We start from the raw sequence: 16,966 nt of genomic DNA on the forward strand, positions 1-16,966 counted from the left end.
CTTTAACACTCTGTTCTGTGCTAAAATGGAGACTCTGTATTTCTAGCAAGTGGAGAGAAATTGGAGGAGAACCATTTTCGAATCAACACTTCTTCTTCCATGGATGCTTTTCTCAATAAACTGGGCTTTGACAGTGGTATCAAGCCGTCCTTGTCTTCAGCAGGACACAGAAACAGGCACCAAGTCTACTAACCAAGTTCAACCACACTCTGCAACTTAATAGACCAGTGCTTTACAAATTAGCAAACTGTGTCATCAGCAAAGGCAGCCAATGTGCCAATCCTTTATAATTCTTCTGTAGTACTTTTCTTTCTCGTAGGCAAAATTAGCACTTTAACTGCACAAATCATACAGATTTTACACTTGAAGCACTCCATGAGCACATACTTACACACCTTGCAGTTCATCTACACACACTTAAGCTAAAACCCATTCTGTCAAGTCAAAATTCTGCAAACCTAGTACATATTCAGTACATGTACATAGAAGCACTTTTTAATGCCACTTAAATGCACTAGATTTTAGACTGAAGATGCAATCTAAATGACTGTGCAGTATGTACTCCACTTCATTATTAATTAGGAATGAGAACATGATGTCTATAAGAGTATTGGAAGAAACTGCTTCCATTCTGAATGGAAACCTGAATTGTGTGACCATTGGCACAATCTGACCACGAAGGGACTCGAACCCTCAATCTTCTGATCCGAAGTCAGACGCCTTATCCATTAGGCCACGCGGTCATGTGTCCTGCTGCATTTATTTTTATACTGTAGGTGGTATGCAAGGTTGGAAAATATATTTTTTATAGTTATTTAGGTTTACAAACCATTGTGGGTTTTTTTCAGCTCCTTTCAATTAAATCACTTTTTTGGAATTTATATAATGAGAATGTCAGCAGTACGATAAGCTATTGTTTTCATTTTTGCATTTAAACCTCTTTCTTCATGAGATTAAAGCTCAGTTTATGCTGTATACAGCTCTGGATGTTTCCAGAAGTGGAGAGAAACTGTTTTGAAAGTAGTACAAACTGCTCCTTCCTGGATATTCCAATTTACACACACTCAAAGGTTGTATACATTTCATGAATCCTGACTTGCCCTATTCAAGTAGCTGAAAGCCTTTCACCACCTCTAGAAACAACAGTTACACCAATCCAATTCAAATCATTTTTTCCAAAGGAATATCTTCTGCCGGGTCAAAAATGCATCTGACAAAGATAGGTGTTTCAAAAATCGACTTTGTAGTTTCAGAACATTAACATGACTCTGACGAGTACAGAAGTAAAATGGTACCATTTCAACGTTCCTAATACCTCATAAGCTTCTGAGAGGAAGCATGTAATAAATATATGTATTTTTCTGGAAAAATAAGAGTGGACATTGGTTTGCACCTCAGATGGGACTCGAACTCACAATCCCTGGCTTAGGAGAGCAATGCCTTATCCATTAGGCCACTGAGGCACAGATACATACCAGCAATCTAGAGGCATTATTTAAATGTATTCAATCGTCCAACACTGGTGTCTTCACACAGGACATTTCTCAGTTCTCTCCATTAGTAAACTTCCCATTTTCATCCTCTTCCATCCCCGACTTTTAAACTCTGTTCTGTGCTATAATGGATACTCTGCATTTGTAGCAAGTGGAGAGAAATTGGAGGAGAACCATTTTCGAATCAACACTTCTTCCTCCATGGATGCTTTTCTTAATAAACTGGCCTTTGACAGTGGTATCAAGCCGTCCTTGTCTTCAGCAGGACACAGAAACAGACACCAAGTCTACTAACCAAGTTCAACCACACTCTGCAACTTAATAGACCAGTGCTTTACAAATTAGCCATCTGTGTCATCAGCAAAGGCAGCCAATGTGCCAATCCTTTATAATTCTTCTTAGTACTTTACTTTCTCGTAGGCAAAATTAGCACTTTAACTGCACTAATCATACAGATTTTACACTTGAAGCACTACATGAACACATACTTAGACACCTTGCAGTTCATCTACACACACTTAAGCTAAAACCCATTCTGTCAAGTCAAAATTCTGCAAACCTAGTACATATTCAGTACATGTACATAGAAGCACTTTTTAATTTCACTCAAATGCACTAGATTTTAGACTGAAGATGCAATCTAAATGACTGTGCAGTATGTACTCCACTTTATTATTAATTAGGAATGAGAACATGATGTCTATAAGAGTATTGGAAGAGCCTGCTTCCATTCTGAATGGAAACCTGAATTGTGTGACCATTGGCAAAATCTGACCACGAAGGGACTCGAACCCTCAATCTTCTGATCCGAAGTCAGACGCCTTATCCATTAGGCCACGCGGTCATGTGTCCTGCTGCATTTATATTTATACTGTAGGTGGTATGCAAGGTTGGAAAATATATTATTTATAGTTATTTAGGTTTACAAACCATTGTGGGGTTTTTTCAGCTCCTTTCAATTAAATCACTTTTTTGGAATTTATATAATGAGAATGTCACCAGTACGATAAGCTATTGTTTTCATTTTTGCATTTAAACCTCTTTCTTCATGAGATTAAAGCTCAGTTTATGCTTTATATAGCTCTGGATGTTTCCAGAAGTGGAGAGAAACTGTTTTGAAAGTAGTACAAACTGCTCCTTCCTGGATATTCCAATTTACACACACTCAAAGGTTGTATACATTTCATGAATCCTAACTTGCCCTATTCAAGTAGCTGAAAGCCTTTCGCCACCTCTAGAAACAACAGTTACACCAATCCAATTCAAATCAATTTTTTCAAAAGGAATATCTTCTGCCGGGTCAAAAATGCATCTGACAAAGATAGGTGTTTCAAAAATCGACATTGTAGTTTCAGAACATCAACATGACTCTGACGAGTACAGAAGTAAAATGGTACCATTTCAAAGTTCCTAATACCTCATAAACTTCTGAGAGGAAGCATGTAATAAATATATTTATTTTTCTGGAAAAGTAAGAGTGGACATTGGTATGCACCTCAGATGGGACTCGAACTCACAATCCCTGGCTTAGGAGGCCAGTGCCTTATCCATTAGGCCACTGAGGGACAGATACATACCAGCAATCTAGAGGCATTATTTAAATGTATTCAATCGTCCAACACTGGTGTCTGCACACAGGACATTTCTCAGTTCTCTCCATAAGTAAACTTCCCATTTTCATCCTCTTCCATCCCCGACTTTAACACTCTGTTCTGTGCTATAATGGATACTCTGCATTTGTAGCAAGTGAAGAGAAATTGGAGGAGAACCATTTTCGAATCAAACTTCTTCTTCCATGGATGCTTTTCTTAATAAACTGGGCTTTGACAGTGGTATCAAGCCGTCCTTGTCTTCAGCAGGACACAGAAACAGGCACCAAGTCTACTAACCAAGTTCACCCACACTCTGCAACTTAATAGACCAGTGCTTTACAAATTAGCCATCTGTGTCATCAGCAAAGGCAGCCAATGTGCCAATCCTTTATAATTCTTCTTAGTACTTTTCTTTCTCGTAGGCAAAATTAGCACTTTAACTGCGCAAATCATACAGATTTTACACTTGAAGCACTACATGAACACATACTTACACACCTTGCAGTTCATCTACACACACTTAAGCTAAAACCCATTCTGTCAAGTCAAAATTCTGCAAACCTAGTACATATTCAGTGCGTGTACATAGAAGCACTTTTTAATGCCACTTAAATGGACTAGATTTTAGACTGAAGATGCAATCTAAATGACTGTGCAGTATGTACTCCACTTTATTATTAATTAGGAATGAGAACATGATGGCTATAAGAGTATTGGAAGAGCCTGCTTCCATTCTGAATGGAAACCTGAATTGTGTGACAATTGGCAAAAACCGACCACGAAGGGACTCAAACCCTCAATCTTCTGATCCGAAGTCAGAAGCCTTATCCATTAGGCCACGCGGTCATGTGTCCTGCTGCATTTATTTTTATACTGTAGGTGGTATGCAAGGTTGGAAAATATATTATTTATAGTTATTTAGGTTTACAAACCATTGTGGATTTTGTTCAGCTCCTTTCAATTAAATCACTTTTTTCGAATTTATATAATGAGAATGTCACCAGTACGATAAGCTATTGTTTTCATTTTTGCATTTAAACCTCTTTCTTCATGAGATTAAAGCTCAGTTTATGCTTAATATAGCTCTGGATGTTTCCAGAAGTGGAGAGAAACTGTTTTGAAAGTAGTACAAACTGCTCCTTCCTGGATATTCCAATTAACACACACTCAAAGGTTGTATACATTTCATGAATCCTGACTTGCCCTATTCAAGTAGCTGAAAGCCTTTCACCACCTCTAGAAACAACAGTTACACCAATCCAATTCAAATCATTTTTTCCAAAGGAATATCTTCTGCCGGGTCAAAAATGCATCTGACAAAGATAGGTGTTTCAAAAATAGACTTTGTAGTTTCAGAACATCAACATGACTCTGACGAGTACAGAAGTAAAATGGTACCATTTCAAAGTTCCTAATACCTCATAAGCTTCTGAGAGGAAGCATGTAATAAATATATTTATTTTTCTGGAAAAGTAAGAATGGACATTGGTTTGCACCTCAGATGGGACTCGAACCCACAATCCCTGGCTTAGGAGGCCAGTGCCTTATCCATTAGGCCACTGAGGCACAGATACATATCAGCAATCTAGAGGCATTATTTAAATGTATTCAATCGTCCAACACTGGTGTCTGCACACAGGACATTTCTCAGTTCTCTCCATAAGTAAACTTCCCATTTTCATCCTCTTCCATCCCCGACTTTAACACTCTGTTCTGTGCTATAATGGATACTCTGCATTTGTAGCAAGTGGAGAGAAATTGGAGGAGAACCATTTTCGAATCAACACTTCTTCCTCCATGGATGCTTTTCTTAATAAACTGGGCTTTGACAGTGGTATCAAGCCGTCCTTGTCTCCATCAGGACACAGAAACAGGCACCAAGTCTACTAACCAAGTTCAACCACACTCTGCAACTTAATATACCAGTGCTTTACAAATTAGCCATCTGTGTCATCAGCAAAGGCAGCCAATGTGCCAATCCTTTATAATTCTTCTTAGTACTTTTCTTTCTCGTAGGCAAAATTAGCACTTTAACTGCACTAATCATACAGATTTTACACTTGAAGCACTACATGAACACATACTTAGACACCTTGCAGTTAATCTACACACACTTAAGCTAAAACCCATTCTGTCAAGTCAAAATTCTGCAAACCTAGTACATATTCAGTACATGTACATAGAAGCACTTTTTAATGCCACTCAAATGCACTAGATTTTAGACTGAAGATGCAATCTAAATGACTGTGCAGTATGTACTCCACTTTATTATTAATTAGGAATGAGAACATGATGTCTATAAGAGTATTGGAAGAGCCGGCTTCCATTCTGAATGGAAACCTGAATTGTGTGACCATTGGCAAAATCAGACCATGAAGGGACTTGAACCCTCAATCTTCTGATCCGAAGTCAGACGCCTTATCCATTAGGTCACGCAGTCATTTGTCCTGCTGTATGTATTTTTATACTGTAGGTGGTATGCAAGGATGGAAAATATAATATTTATAGTTATTTAGGTTTACATCCCATTGTGGTTTTTTTCAGCTCCTTTCAATTAAAGCACTTTTTTGGAATCTATATAATGAGAATGTCACCAGTACGATAATCTTTTGTTTTCTCTTTTGCATTTAAACCTCTTTCTTCATGAGATTAAAGCTCAGTAAATGCTTTACATAGCTCTGGATGTTTCCAGAAGTGGAGAGAAACTGTTTTGAAAGTAGGACAAACTGCTCCTTCCTGGATATTCCAATTTACACACACTCAAAGGTTGTATACATTTCATGAATCCTGACTTGCCCTATTCAATTAGCTGAAAGCCTTACAACACCTCTAGAAACAACAGTTACACCAATCCAATTCAAATAATTTTTTCCAAAGGAATATCTTCTGCCGGGTAAAATATGCATCTGACAAAGATAGGTGTTTAAAAATCTACTTTGTAGTTTCAGAACATCAACATGACTCTGAAGAGTACAGAAGTAAAATGGTACCATTTCAAAGTTCCTAATACCTCATAAGCTTCTGAGAGGAAGCATGTAATTAATATATTTATTTTTCTGGAAAAGTTAGAGTGGACATTGGTTTGCATCTCAGATGGGACTCGAACCCACAATCCATGGCTTAGGAGGCCAGTGACTTATCCATTAGGCCACTGAGGCACAGATAGATGCCAGCAATCTAGAGGCATTATTTAAATGTATTCAATCGTCCAACACTGGTGTGTGCACACAGGATATTTCTCAGTTCTCTCCATAAGTAAACTTCCCATTTTCATCCTCTTCCATCCCCGACTTTAACACTCTGTTCTGTGCTAAAATGGAGACTCTGTATTTCTAGCAAGTGGAGAGAAATTGAGGAGAACCATTTTCGAATCAACACTTCTTCTTCCATGGATGCTTTTCTCAATAAACTGGGCTTTGACAGTGGTATCAAGCCGTCCTTGTCTTCAGCAGGACACAGAAACAGGCACCAAGTCTACTAACCAAGTTCAACCACACTCTGCAACTTAATAGACCAGTGCTTTACAAATTAGCAAACTGTGTCATCAGCAAAGGCAGCCAATGTGCCAATCCTTTATAATTCTTCTGTAGTACTTTTCTTTCTCGTAGGCAAAATTAGCACTTTAACTGCACAAATCATACAGATTTTACACTTGAAGCACTCCATGAGCACATACTTACACACCTTGCAGTTCATCTACACACACTTAAGCTAAAAACCCATTCTGTGAAGTCAAAATTCTGCAAACCTAGTACATATTCAGTGCGTGTACATAGAAGCACTTTTTAATGCCACTTAAATGCACTAGATTTTAGACTGAAGATGCAATCTAAATGACTGTGCAGTATGTACTCCACTTTATTATTAATTAGGAATGAGAACATGATGGCTATAAGAATATTGGAAGAGCCTGCTTCCATTCTGAATGGAAACCTGAATTGTGTGACAATTGGCAAAAACCGACCACGAAGGGACTCGAACCCTCAATCTTCTGATCCGAAGTCAGACGCCTTATCCATTAGGCCACGCGGTCATGTGCCCTGCTGCATTTATTTTTATACTGTAGGTGGTATGCAAGGTTGGAAAATATATTATTTATAGTTATTTAGGTTTACAAACCATTGTGGGTTTTTTTCAGCTCCTTTCAATGAAATCACTTTTTTGGAATTTATATAATGAGAATGTCACCAGTACGATAAGCTATTGTTTTAATTTTTGCATTTAAACCTCTTTCTTCATGAGATTAAAGCTCAGTTTATGCTTTATATAGCTCTGGATGTTTCCAGAAGTGGAGAGAAACTGTTTTGAAAGTAGTACAAACTGCTCCTTCCTGGATATTCCAATTTACACACACTCAAAGGTTGTATACGTTTCATGAATCCTGACTTGCCCTATTTAAGTAGCTGAAAGCCTTTCACCATCTCTAGAAACAACAGTTACACCAATCCAATTCAAATAATTTTTTCCAAAGGAATATCTTCTGCCGGGTCAAAAATGCATCTGACAAAGACAGGTGTTTAAAAAATCGACTTTGTAGTTTCAGAACATCAACCTGACTCTGACGAGTACAGAAGTAAAATGGTACCATTTCAATGTTCCTAATACCTCATAAGCTTCTGAGAGAAGCATGTAATAAATATATTTATTTTTCTGGAAAAGTAAGAGTGGACATTGGTTTGCACCTCAGATGGGACTCGAACCCACAATCCCTGGCTTAGGAGGCCAGTGCCTTATCCATTGGGCCACTTAGGGACAGATACATACCAACAATCTAGAGGCATTATTTAAATGTATTCAATCGTCCAACACTGGTGTCTGCACACAGGACATTTCTCAGTTCTCTCCATAAGTAAACTTCCCATTTTCATCCTCTTCCATCCCCGACTTTAACACTCTGTTCTGTGCTATAATGGATACTCTGCATTTGTAGCAAGTGGAGAGAAATTGGAGGAGAACCATTTTCGAATCAACACTTCTTCTTCCATGGATGCTTTTCTTAATAAACTGGGCTTTGACAGTGGTATCAAGCCGTCCTTGTCTTCAGCAGGACACAGAAACAGGCACCAAGTCTACTAACCAAGTTCACCCACACTCTGCAACTTAATAGACCAGTGTTTTACAAATTAGCCATCTGTGTCATCAGCAAAGGCAGCCAATGTGCCAATCCTTTATAATTCTTCTTAGTACTTTTCTTTCTCGTAGGCAAAATTAGCACTTTAACTGCACAAATCATACAGATTTTACACTTGAAGCACTACATGAACACATACTTACACACCTTGCAGTTCATCTACACACACTTAAGCTAAAACCCATTCTGTCAAGTCAAAATTCTGCAAACCTAGTACATATTCAGTACATGTACATAGAAGCACTTTTTAATGCCACTTAAATGCACTAGATTTTAGACTGAAGATGCAATCTAAATGACTGTGCAGAATGTACTCCACTTTATTATTAATTAGGAATGAGAACATGATGTCTATAAGAGTATTGGAAGAAACTGCTTGCATTCTGAATGGAAACCTGAATTGTGTGACCATTGGCACAATCTGACCACGAAGGGACTCGAACCCTCAATCTTCTGATCCGAAGTCAGACGCCTTATCCATTAGGCCATGCGGTCATGTGTCCTGCTGCATTTATTTTTATACTGTAGGTGGTATGCAAGGTTGGAAAATATATTATTTATAGTTATTTAGGTTTACAAACCATTGTGGTTTTTTTTCAGCACCTTTCAATTAAATCACTTTTTTGGAATTTATATAATGAGAATGTCACCAGTACGATAAGCTATTGTTTTCATTTTTGCATTTAAACCTCTTTCTTCATGAGATTAAAGCTCAGTTTATGCTGTATACAGCTCTGGATGTTTCCAGAAGTGGAGAGAAACTGTTTTGAAAGTAGTACAAACTGCTCCTTCCTGGATATTCCAATTTACACACACTCAAAGGTTGTATACATTTCATGAATCCTGACTTGCCCTATTCAAGTAGCTGAAAGCCTTTCACCACCTCTAGAAACAACAGTTACACCAATCCAATTCAAATCATTTTTTCCAAAGGAATATCTTCTGCCGGGTCAAAAATGCATCTGACAAAGATAGGTGTTTCAAAAATCGACTTTGTAGTTTCAGAACATCAACATGACTCTGACGAGTACAGAAGTAAAATGGTACCATTTCAACGTTTCTAATACCTCATAAGCTTCTGAGAGGAAGCATGTAATAAATATATGTATTTTTCTGGAAAAGTAAGAGTGGACATTGGTTTGCACCTCAGATGGGACTCGAACTCACAATCCCTGGCTAAGGAGGTCAGTGCCTTATCCATTAGGCCACTGAGGCACAGATACATACCAGCAATCTAGAGGCATTATTTAAATGTATTCAATCGTCCAACACTGGTGTCTGCACACAGGACATTTCTCAGTTCTCTCCATTAGTAAACTTCCCATTTTCATCCTCTTCCATCCCCGACTTTTACACTCTGTTCTGTACTATAATGGATACTCTGCATTTGTAGCAAGTGGAGAGAAATTGGAGGAGAACCATTTTCGAATCAACACTTCTTCCACCATGGATGCTTTTCTTAATAAACTGGCCTTTGACAGTGGTATCAAGTCGTCCTTGTCTTCAGCAGGACACAGAAACAGACACCAAGTCTACTAACCAAGTTCAACCACACTCTGCAACTTAATAGACCAGTGCTTTACAAATTAGCCATTCGTGTCATCAGCAAAGGCAGCCAATGTGCCAATCCTTTATAATTCTTCTTAGTACTTTTCTTTCTCGTAGGCAAAATTAGCACTTTAACTGCACTAATCATACAGATTTTACACTTGAAGCACTACATGAACACATACTTAGACACCTTGCAGTTCATCTACACACACTTAAGCTAAAACCCATTCTGTCAAGTCAAAATTCTGCAAACCTAGTACATATTCAGTACATGTACATAGAAGCACTTTTTAATGTCACTCAAATGCACTAGATTTTAGACTGAAGATGCAATGTAAATGACTGTGCAGTATGTACTCCACTTTATTATTAATTAGGAATGAGAACATGATGTCTATAAGAGTATTGGAAGAGCCTGCTTCCATTCTGAATGGAAACCTGAATTGTGTGACCATTGGCAAAATCTGACCACGAAGGGACTCGAACCCTCAATCTTCTGATCCGAAGTCAGACGCCTTATCCATTAGGCCACGCGGTCATGTGTCCTGCTGCATTTATTTTTATACTGTAGGTGGTATGCAAGGTTGGAAAATATATTATTTATAGTTATTTAGGTTTACAAACCATTGTGGGGTTTTTTCAGCTCCTTTCAATTAAATCACTTTTTTGGAATTTATATAATGAGAATGTCACCAGTACGATAAGCTATTGTTTTCATTTTTGCATTTAAACCTCTTTCTTCATGAGATTAAAGCTCAGTTTATGCTTTATATAGCTCTGGATGTTTCCAGAAGTGGAGAGAAACTGTTTTGAAAGTAGTACAAACTGCTCCTTCCTGGATATTCCAATTTACACACACTCAAAGGTTGTATACATTTAATGAATCCTAACTAGCCCTATTCAAGTAGCTGAAAGCCTTTCACCACCTCTAGAAACAACAGTTACACCAATCCAATTCAAATAATTTTTTCCAAAGGAATATCTTCTGCCGGGTCAAAAATGCATCTGACAAAGATAGGTGTTTAAAAATTGACTTTGTAGTTACAGAACATCAACATGACTCTGAAGAGTACAGAAGTAAAATGTTACCATTTCAAAGTTCCTAATACCTCATAAACATCTGAGAGGAAGCATGTAATAAATATATTTATTTTTCTGGAAAAGTAAGAGTGGACATTGGTTTGCACCTCAGATGGGACCGAACCCACAATCCCTGGATTAGGAGGCCAGTGCCTTATCCATTAGGCCACTGAGGCACAGATACATACCAGAAATCTAGAGGCATTATTTAAATGTATTCAATCGTCCAACACTGGTGTCTGCACACAGGACATTTCTCAGTTCTCTCCATAAGTAAACTTCCCATTTTCATCCTCTTCCATCCCCGACTTTAACACTCTGTTCTGTGCTATAATGGATACTCTGCATTTGTAGCAAGTGGAGAGAAATTGGAGGAGAACCATTTTCGAATCAACACTTCTTCCTCCATGGATGCTTTTCTTAATAAACTGGGCTTTGACAGTGGTATCAAGCCGTCCTTGTCTTCAGCAGGACACAGAAACAGGCACCAAGTCTACTAACCAAGTTCACCCACACTCTGCAACTTAATAGACCAGTGCTTTACAAATTAGCCATCTGTGTCATCAGCAAAGGCAGCCAATGTGCCAATCCTTTATAATTCTTCTTAGTACTTTTCTTTCTCGTAGGCAAAATTAGCACTTTAACTGCGCAAATCATACAGATTTTACACTTGAAGCACTACATGAACACATACTTACACACCTTGCAGTTCATCTACACACACTTAAGCTAAAACCCATTCTGTCAAGTCAAAATTCTGCAAACCTAGTACATATTCAGTACATGTACATAGAAGCACTTTTTAATGCCACTTAAATGCACTAGATTTTAGACTGAAGATGCAATCTAAATGACTGTGCAGTATGTACTCCACTTTATTATTAATTAGGAATGAGAACATGATGTCTATAAGAGTATTGGAAGAGCCTGCTTCCATTCTGAATGGAAACCTGAATTGTGTGACCATTGGCAAAATCTGACCACGAAGGGACTCGAACCCTCAATCTTCTGATCCGAAGTCAGACGCCTTATCCATTAGGCCACGCAGTCATGTGTCCTGCTGTGTGTATTTTTATACTGTAGGTGGTATGCAAGGATGGAAAATATAATATTTATAGTTATTTAGGTTTACATCCCATTGTGGTTTTTTTCAGCTCCTTTCAATTAAAGCACTTTTTTGGAATCTATATAATGAGAATGTCACCAGTACGATAATCTTTTGTTTTCTCTTTTCATTTAAACCTCTTTCTTCATGAGATTAAAGCTCAGTAAATGCTTTACATAGCTCTGGATGTTTCCAGAAGTGGAGAGAAACTGTTTTGAAAGTAGTACAAACTGCTCGTTCCTGGATATTCCAATTTACACACACTCAAAGGTTGTATACATTTAATGAATCCTAACTTGCCCTATTCAAGTAGCTGAAAGCCTTTCACCACCTCTAGAAACAACAGTTACACCAATCCAATTCAAATCATTTTTTCCAAAGGAATATCTTCAGCCGGGTCAAAAATGCATCTGACAAAGATAGGTGTTTCAAAAATCGACTTTGTAGTTTCAGAACATCAACATGACTCTGATGAGTACAGAAGTAAAATGGTACCATTTCAACGTTCCTAATCCCTCATAAGCTTCTGAGAGGAAGCATGTAATAAATATATTTATTTTTCTGGAAAAGTAAGAGTGGACATTGGTTTGCACCTCAGATGGGACTCGAACTCACAATCCCTGGCTTAGGAGGGCAGTGCCTTATCCATTAGGCCACTGAGGCACAGATACATACCAGCAATCTAGAGGCATTATTTAAATGTATTCAATCGTCCAACACTGGTGTCTGCACACAGGACATTTCTCAGTTCTCTAAATTAGTAAACTTCCCATTTTCATCCTCTTCCATCCCCGACTTTAACACTCTGTTCTGTGCTATAATGGATACTCTGCATTTGTAGCAAGTGGAGAAAAATTTGAGGAGAACCATTTTCGAATCAACACTTCTTCCTCCATGGATGCTTTTCTTAATAAACTGGGCTTTGACAGTGGTATCAAGCCGTCCTTGTCTTCAGCAGGACACAGAAACAGGCACCAAGTCTACTAACCAAGTTCAACCACACTCTGCAACTTAATAGACCAGTGCTTTACAAATTAGCCATCTGTGTCATCAGCAAAGGCAGCCAATGTGCCAATCCTTTATAATTCTTCTTAGTACTTTTCTTTCTCGTAGGCAAAATTAGCACTTTAACTGCACTAATCATACAGATTTTACACTTGAAGCACTACATGAACACATACTTAGACACCTTGCAGTTCATCTACACACACTTAAGCTAAAACCCATTCTGTCAAGTCAAAATTCTGCAAACCTAGTACATATTCAGTACATGTACATAGAAGCACTTTTTAATGCCACTCAAATGCACTAGATTTTAGACTGAAGATGCAATCTAAATGACTGTGCAGTATGTACTCCACTTTATTATTAATTAGGAATGAGAACATGATGGCTATAAGAGTATTGGAAGAGCGTGCTTCCATTCTGAATGGAAACCTGAATTCTGTGACAATTGGCAAAAACCGACCACGAAGGGACTCGAACCCTCAATCTTCTTTTCCGAAGTCAGGCACCTTATCCATTAGGCCACACGGTCATGTGTCCTGCTGCATTTATTTTTATACTGTAGGTGGTATGCAAGTTCGGAAAATATATTATTTATAGTTATTTAGGTTTACAAACCATTGTGGGTTTTTTTCAGCTCCTTTCAATTAAATCACTTTTTTGGAATTTATATAATGAGAATGTCACCAGTACGATAAGCTATTGTTTTCATTTTTGCATTTAAACCTCTTTCTTCATGAGATTAAAGCTCAGTTTATGCTTTATATAGCTCTGGATGTTTCCAGAAGTGGAGAGAAACAGTTTTGAAAGTAGTACAAACTGCTCCTTCCTGGATATTCTAATTTACACACACTCAAAGGTTGTATACGTTTCATGAATCCTGACTTGCCCTATTTAAGTAGCTGAAAGCCTTTCACCACCTCTAGAAACAACAGTTACACCAATCCAATTCAAATAATTTTTTCCAAAGGAATATCTTCTGCCGGGTCAAAAATGCATCTGACAAAGACAGGTGTTTCAAAAATCGACTTTGTAGTTTCAGAACATCAACATGACTCTGACGAGTACAGAAGTAAAATGGTACCATTTCAACGTTCCTAATACCTCATAAGCTTCTGAGAGGACGCATGTAATAAATATATTTATTTTTCTGGAAAAGTAAGAGTGGACATTGGTTTGCACCTCAGATGGGACTCGAACCCACAATCCCTGGCTTAGGAGGCCAGTGCCTTATCCATTAGGCCACTGAGGCACAGATACATACCAGCAATCTAGAGGCATTATTTAAATGTATTCAATCGTCCAACACTGGTGTCTGCACACAGGACATTTCTCAGTTCTCTCCATAAGTAAACTTCCCATTTTCATCCTCTTCCATCCCCGACTTTAACACTCTGTTCTGTGCTATAATGGATACTCTGCATTTGTAGCAAGTGGAGAGAAATTGGAGGAGAACCATTTTCGAATCAACACTACTTCTTCCATGGATGCTTTTCTTAATAAACTGGGCTTTGACAGTGGTATGAAGCCGTCCTTGTCTTCAGCAGGACACAGAAACAGGCACCAAGTCTACTAACCAAGTTCACCCACACTCTGCAACTTAATAGACCAGTGCTTTACAAATTAGCCATCTGTGTCATCAGCAAAGGCAGCCAATGTGCCAATCCTTTATAATTCTTCTTAGTACTTTTCTTTCTCGTAGGCAAAATTAGCACTTTAACTGCACAAATCATACAGATTTTACACTTGAAGCACTACATGAACACATACTTACACACCTTGCAGTTCATCTACACACACTTAAGCTAAAACCCATTCTGTCAAGTCAAAATTCTGCAAACCTAGTACATATTCAGTACATGTACATAGAAGCACTTTTTAATGCCACTTAAATGCACTAGATTTTAGACTGAAGATGCAATCTAAATGACTGTGCAGTATGTACTCCACTTTATTATTAATTAGGAATGAGAACATGATGTCTATAAGAGTATTGGAAGAGCCTGCTTCCATTCTGAATGGAAACCTGAATTGTGTGACCATTGGCAAAATCTGACCACGAAGGGACTCGAACCCTCAATCTTCTGATCCGAAGTCAGACGCCTTATCCATTAGGCCACGCAGTCATGTGTCCTGCTGTGTGTATTTTTATACTGTAGGTGGTATGCAAGGATGGAAAATATAATATTTATAGTTATTTAGGTTTACATCCCATTGTGGTTTTTTTCAGCTCCTTTCAATTAAAGCACTTTTTTGGAATCTATATAATGAGAATGTCACCAGTACGATAATCTTTTGTTTTCTCTTTTCATTTAAACCTCTTTCTTCATGAGATTAAAGCTCAGTAAATGCTTTACATAGCTCTGGATGTTTCCAGAAGTGGAGAGAAACTGTTTTGAAAGTAGTACAAACTGCTCGTTCCTGGATATTCCAATTTACACACACTCAAAGGTTGTATACATTTAATGAATCCTAACTTGCCCTATTCAAGTAGCTGAAAGCCTTTCACCACCTCTAGAAACAACAGTTACACCAATCCAATTCAAATCATTTTTTCCAAAGGAATATCTTCAGCCGGGTCAAAAATGCATCTGACAAAGATAGGTGTTTCAAAAATCGACTTTGTAGTTTCAGAACATCAACATGACTCTGATGAGTACAGAAGTAAAATGGTACCATTTCAACGTTCCTAATCCCTCATAAGCTTCTGAGAGGAAGCATGTAATAAATATATTTATTTTTCTGGAAAAGTAAGAGTGGACATTGGTTTGCACCTCAGATGGGACTCGAACTCACAATCCCTGGCTTAGGAGGGCAGTGCCTTATCCATTAGGCCACTGAGGCACAGATACATACCAGCAATCTAGAGGCATTATTTAAATGTATTCAATCGTCCAACACTGGTGTCTGCACACAGGACATTTCTCAGTTCTCTAAATTAGTAAACTTCCCATTTTCATCCTCTTCCATCCCCGACTTTAACACTCTGTTCTGTGCTATAATGGATACTCTGCATTTGTAGCAAGTGGAGAAAAATTTGAGGAGAACCATTTTCGAATCAACACTTCTTCCTCCATGGATGCTTTTCTTAATAAACTGGGCTTTGACAGTGGTATCAAGCCGTCCTTGTCTTCAGCAGGACACAGAAACAGGCACCAAGTCTACTAACCAAGTTCAACCACACTCTGCAACTTAATAGACCAGTGCTTTACAAATTAGCCATCTGTGTCATCAGCAAAGGCAGCCAATGTGCCAATCCTTTATAATTCTTCTTAGTACTTTTCTTTCTCGTAGGCAAAATTAGCACTTTAACTGCACTAATCATACAGATTTTACACTTGAAGCACTACATGAACACATACTTAGACACCTTGCAGTTCATCTACACACACTTAAGCTAAAACCCATTCTGTCAAGTCAAAATTCTGCAAACCTAGTACATATTTAGTACATGTACATAGAAGCACTTTTTAATGCCACTCAAATGCACTAGATTTTAGACTGAAGATGCAATCTAAATGACTGTGCAGTATGTACTCCACTTTATTATTAATTAGGAATGAGAACATGATGGCTATAAGAGTATTGGAAGAGCGTGCTTCCATTCTGAATGGAAACCTGAATTCTGTGACAATTGGCAAAAACCGACCACGAAGGGACTCGAACCCTCAATCTTCTTTTCCGAAGTCAGGCGCCTTATCCATTAGGCCACACAGTCATGTGTCCTGCTGCATTTATTTTTATACTGTAGGTGGTATGCAAGTTCGGAAAATATATTATTTATAGTTATTTAGGTTTACAAACCATTGTGGGTTTTTTTCAGCTCCTTTCAATTAAATCACTTTTTTGGAATTTATATAATGAGAATGTCACCAGTACGATAAGCTATTGTTTTCATTTTTGCATTTAAACCTCTTTCTTCATGAGATTAAAGCTCAGTTTATGCTTTATATAGCTCTGGATGTTTCCAGAAGTGGAGAGAAACAGTTTTGAAAGTAGTACAAACTGC

The 16,966-nt window shown here is 38.0% G+C and overlaps 10 non-coding genes across 10 annotated transcripts; all 10 read right to left on the reverse strand.

The window, feature by feature from the left end:
* Positions 1-670: 670 nt before the first annotated feature.
* Positions 671-743, reverse strand: TRNAR-UCG (transfer RNA arginine (anticodon UCG)). Its single transcript has one exon. It is a non-coding gene; the product is annotated as a tRNA-Arg (tRNA).
* Positions 744-2,264: 1,521 nt separating this feature from the next.
* Positions 2,265-2,337, reverse strand: TRNAR-UCG (transfer RNA arginine (anticodon UCG)). The gene has a single exon. It is a non-coding gene; the product is annotated as a tRNA-Arg (tRNA).
* A 1,521-nt stretch (positions 2,338-3,858) lies between these two features.
* On the reverse strand, positions 3,859-3,931 carry TRNAR-UCG (transfer RNA arginine (anticodon UCG)). The gene has a single exon. It is a non-coding gene; the product is annotated as a tRNA-Arg (tRNA).
* Positions 3,932-4,578: 647 nt separating this feature from the next.
* Positions 4,579-4,651, reverse strand: TRNAR-CCU (transfer RNA arginine (anticodon CCU)). Its single transcript has one exon. It is a non-coding gene; the product is annotated as a tRNA-Arg (tRNA).
* Positions 4,652-7,045: 2,394 nt separating this feature from the next.
* Positions 7,046-7,118, reverse strand: TRNAR-UCG (transfer RNA arginine (anticodon UCG)). Its single transcript has one exon. It is a non-coding gene; the product is annotated as a tRNA-Arg (tRNA).
* Positions 7,119-8,638: 1,520 nt separating this feature from the next.
* Positions 8,639-8,711, reverse strand: TRNAR-UCG (transfer RNA arginine (anticodon UCG)). The gene has a single exon. It is a non-coding gene; the product is annotated as a tRNA-Arg (tRNA).
* A 1,521-nt stretch (positions 8,712-10,232) lies between these two features.
* Positions 10,233-10,305, reverse strand: TRNAR-UCG (transfer RNA arginine (anticodon UCG)). Its single transcript has one exon. It is a non-coding gene; the product is annotated as a tRNA-Arg (tRNA).
* Positions 10,306-11,824: 1,519 nt separating this feature from the next.
* On the reverse strand, positions 11,825-11,897 carry TRNAR-UCG (transfer RNA arginine (anticodon UCG)). The gene has a single exon. It is a non-coding gene; the product is annotated as a tRNA-Arg (tRNA).
* A 2,239-nt stretch (positions 11,898-14,136) lies between these two features.
* On the reverse strand, positions 14,137-14,209 carry TRNAR-CCU (transfer RNA arginine (anticodon CCU)). Its single transcript has one exon. It is a non-coding gene; the product is annotated as a tRNA-Arg (tRNA).
* Positions 14,210-15,010: 801 nt separating this feature from the next.
* Positions 15,011-15,083, reverse strand: TRNAR-UCG (transfer RNA arginine (anticodon UCG)). The gene has a single exon. It is a non-coding gene; the product is annotated as a tRNA-Arg (tRNA).
* Positions 15,084-16,966: the final 1,883 nt, after the last annotated feature.

The sequence above is a fragment of the Lissotriton helveticus genome, chromosome 5_1 (assembly GCF_964261635.1).
Source record: "Lissotriton helveticus chromosome 5_1, aLisHel1.1, whole genome shotgun sequence".
Classification (NCBI taxonomy): Eukaryota; Metazoa; Chordata; class Amphibia; order Caudata; family Salamandridae; genus Lissotriton; species Lissotriton helveticus.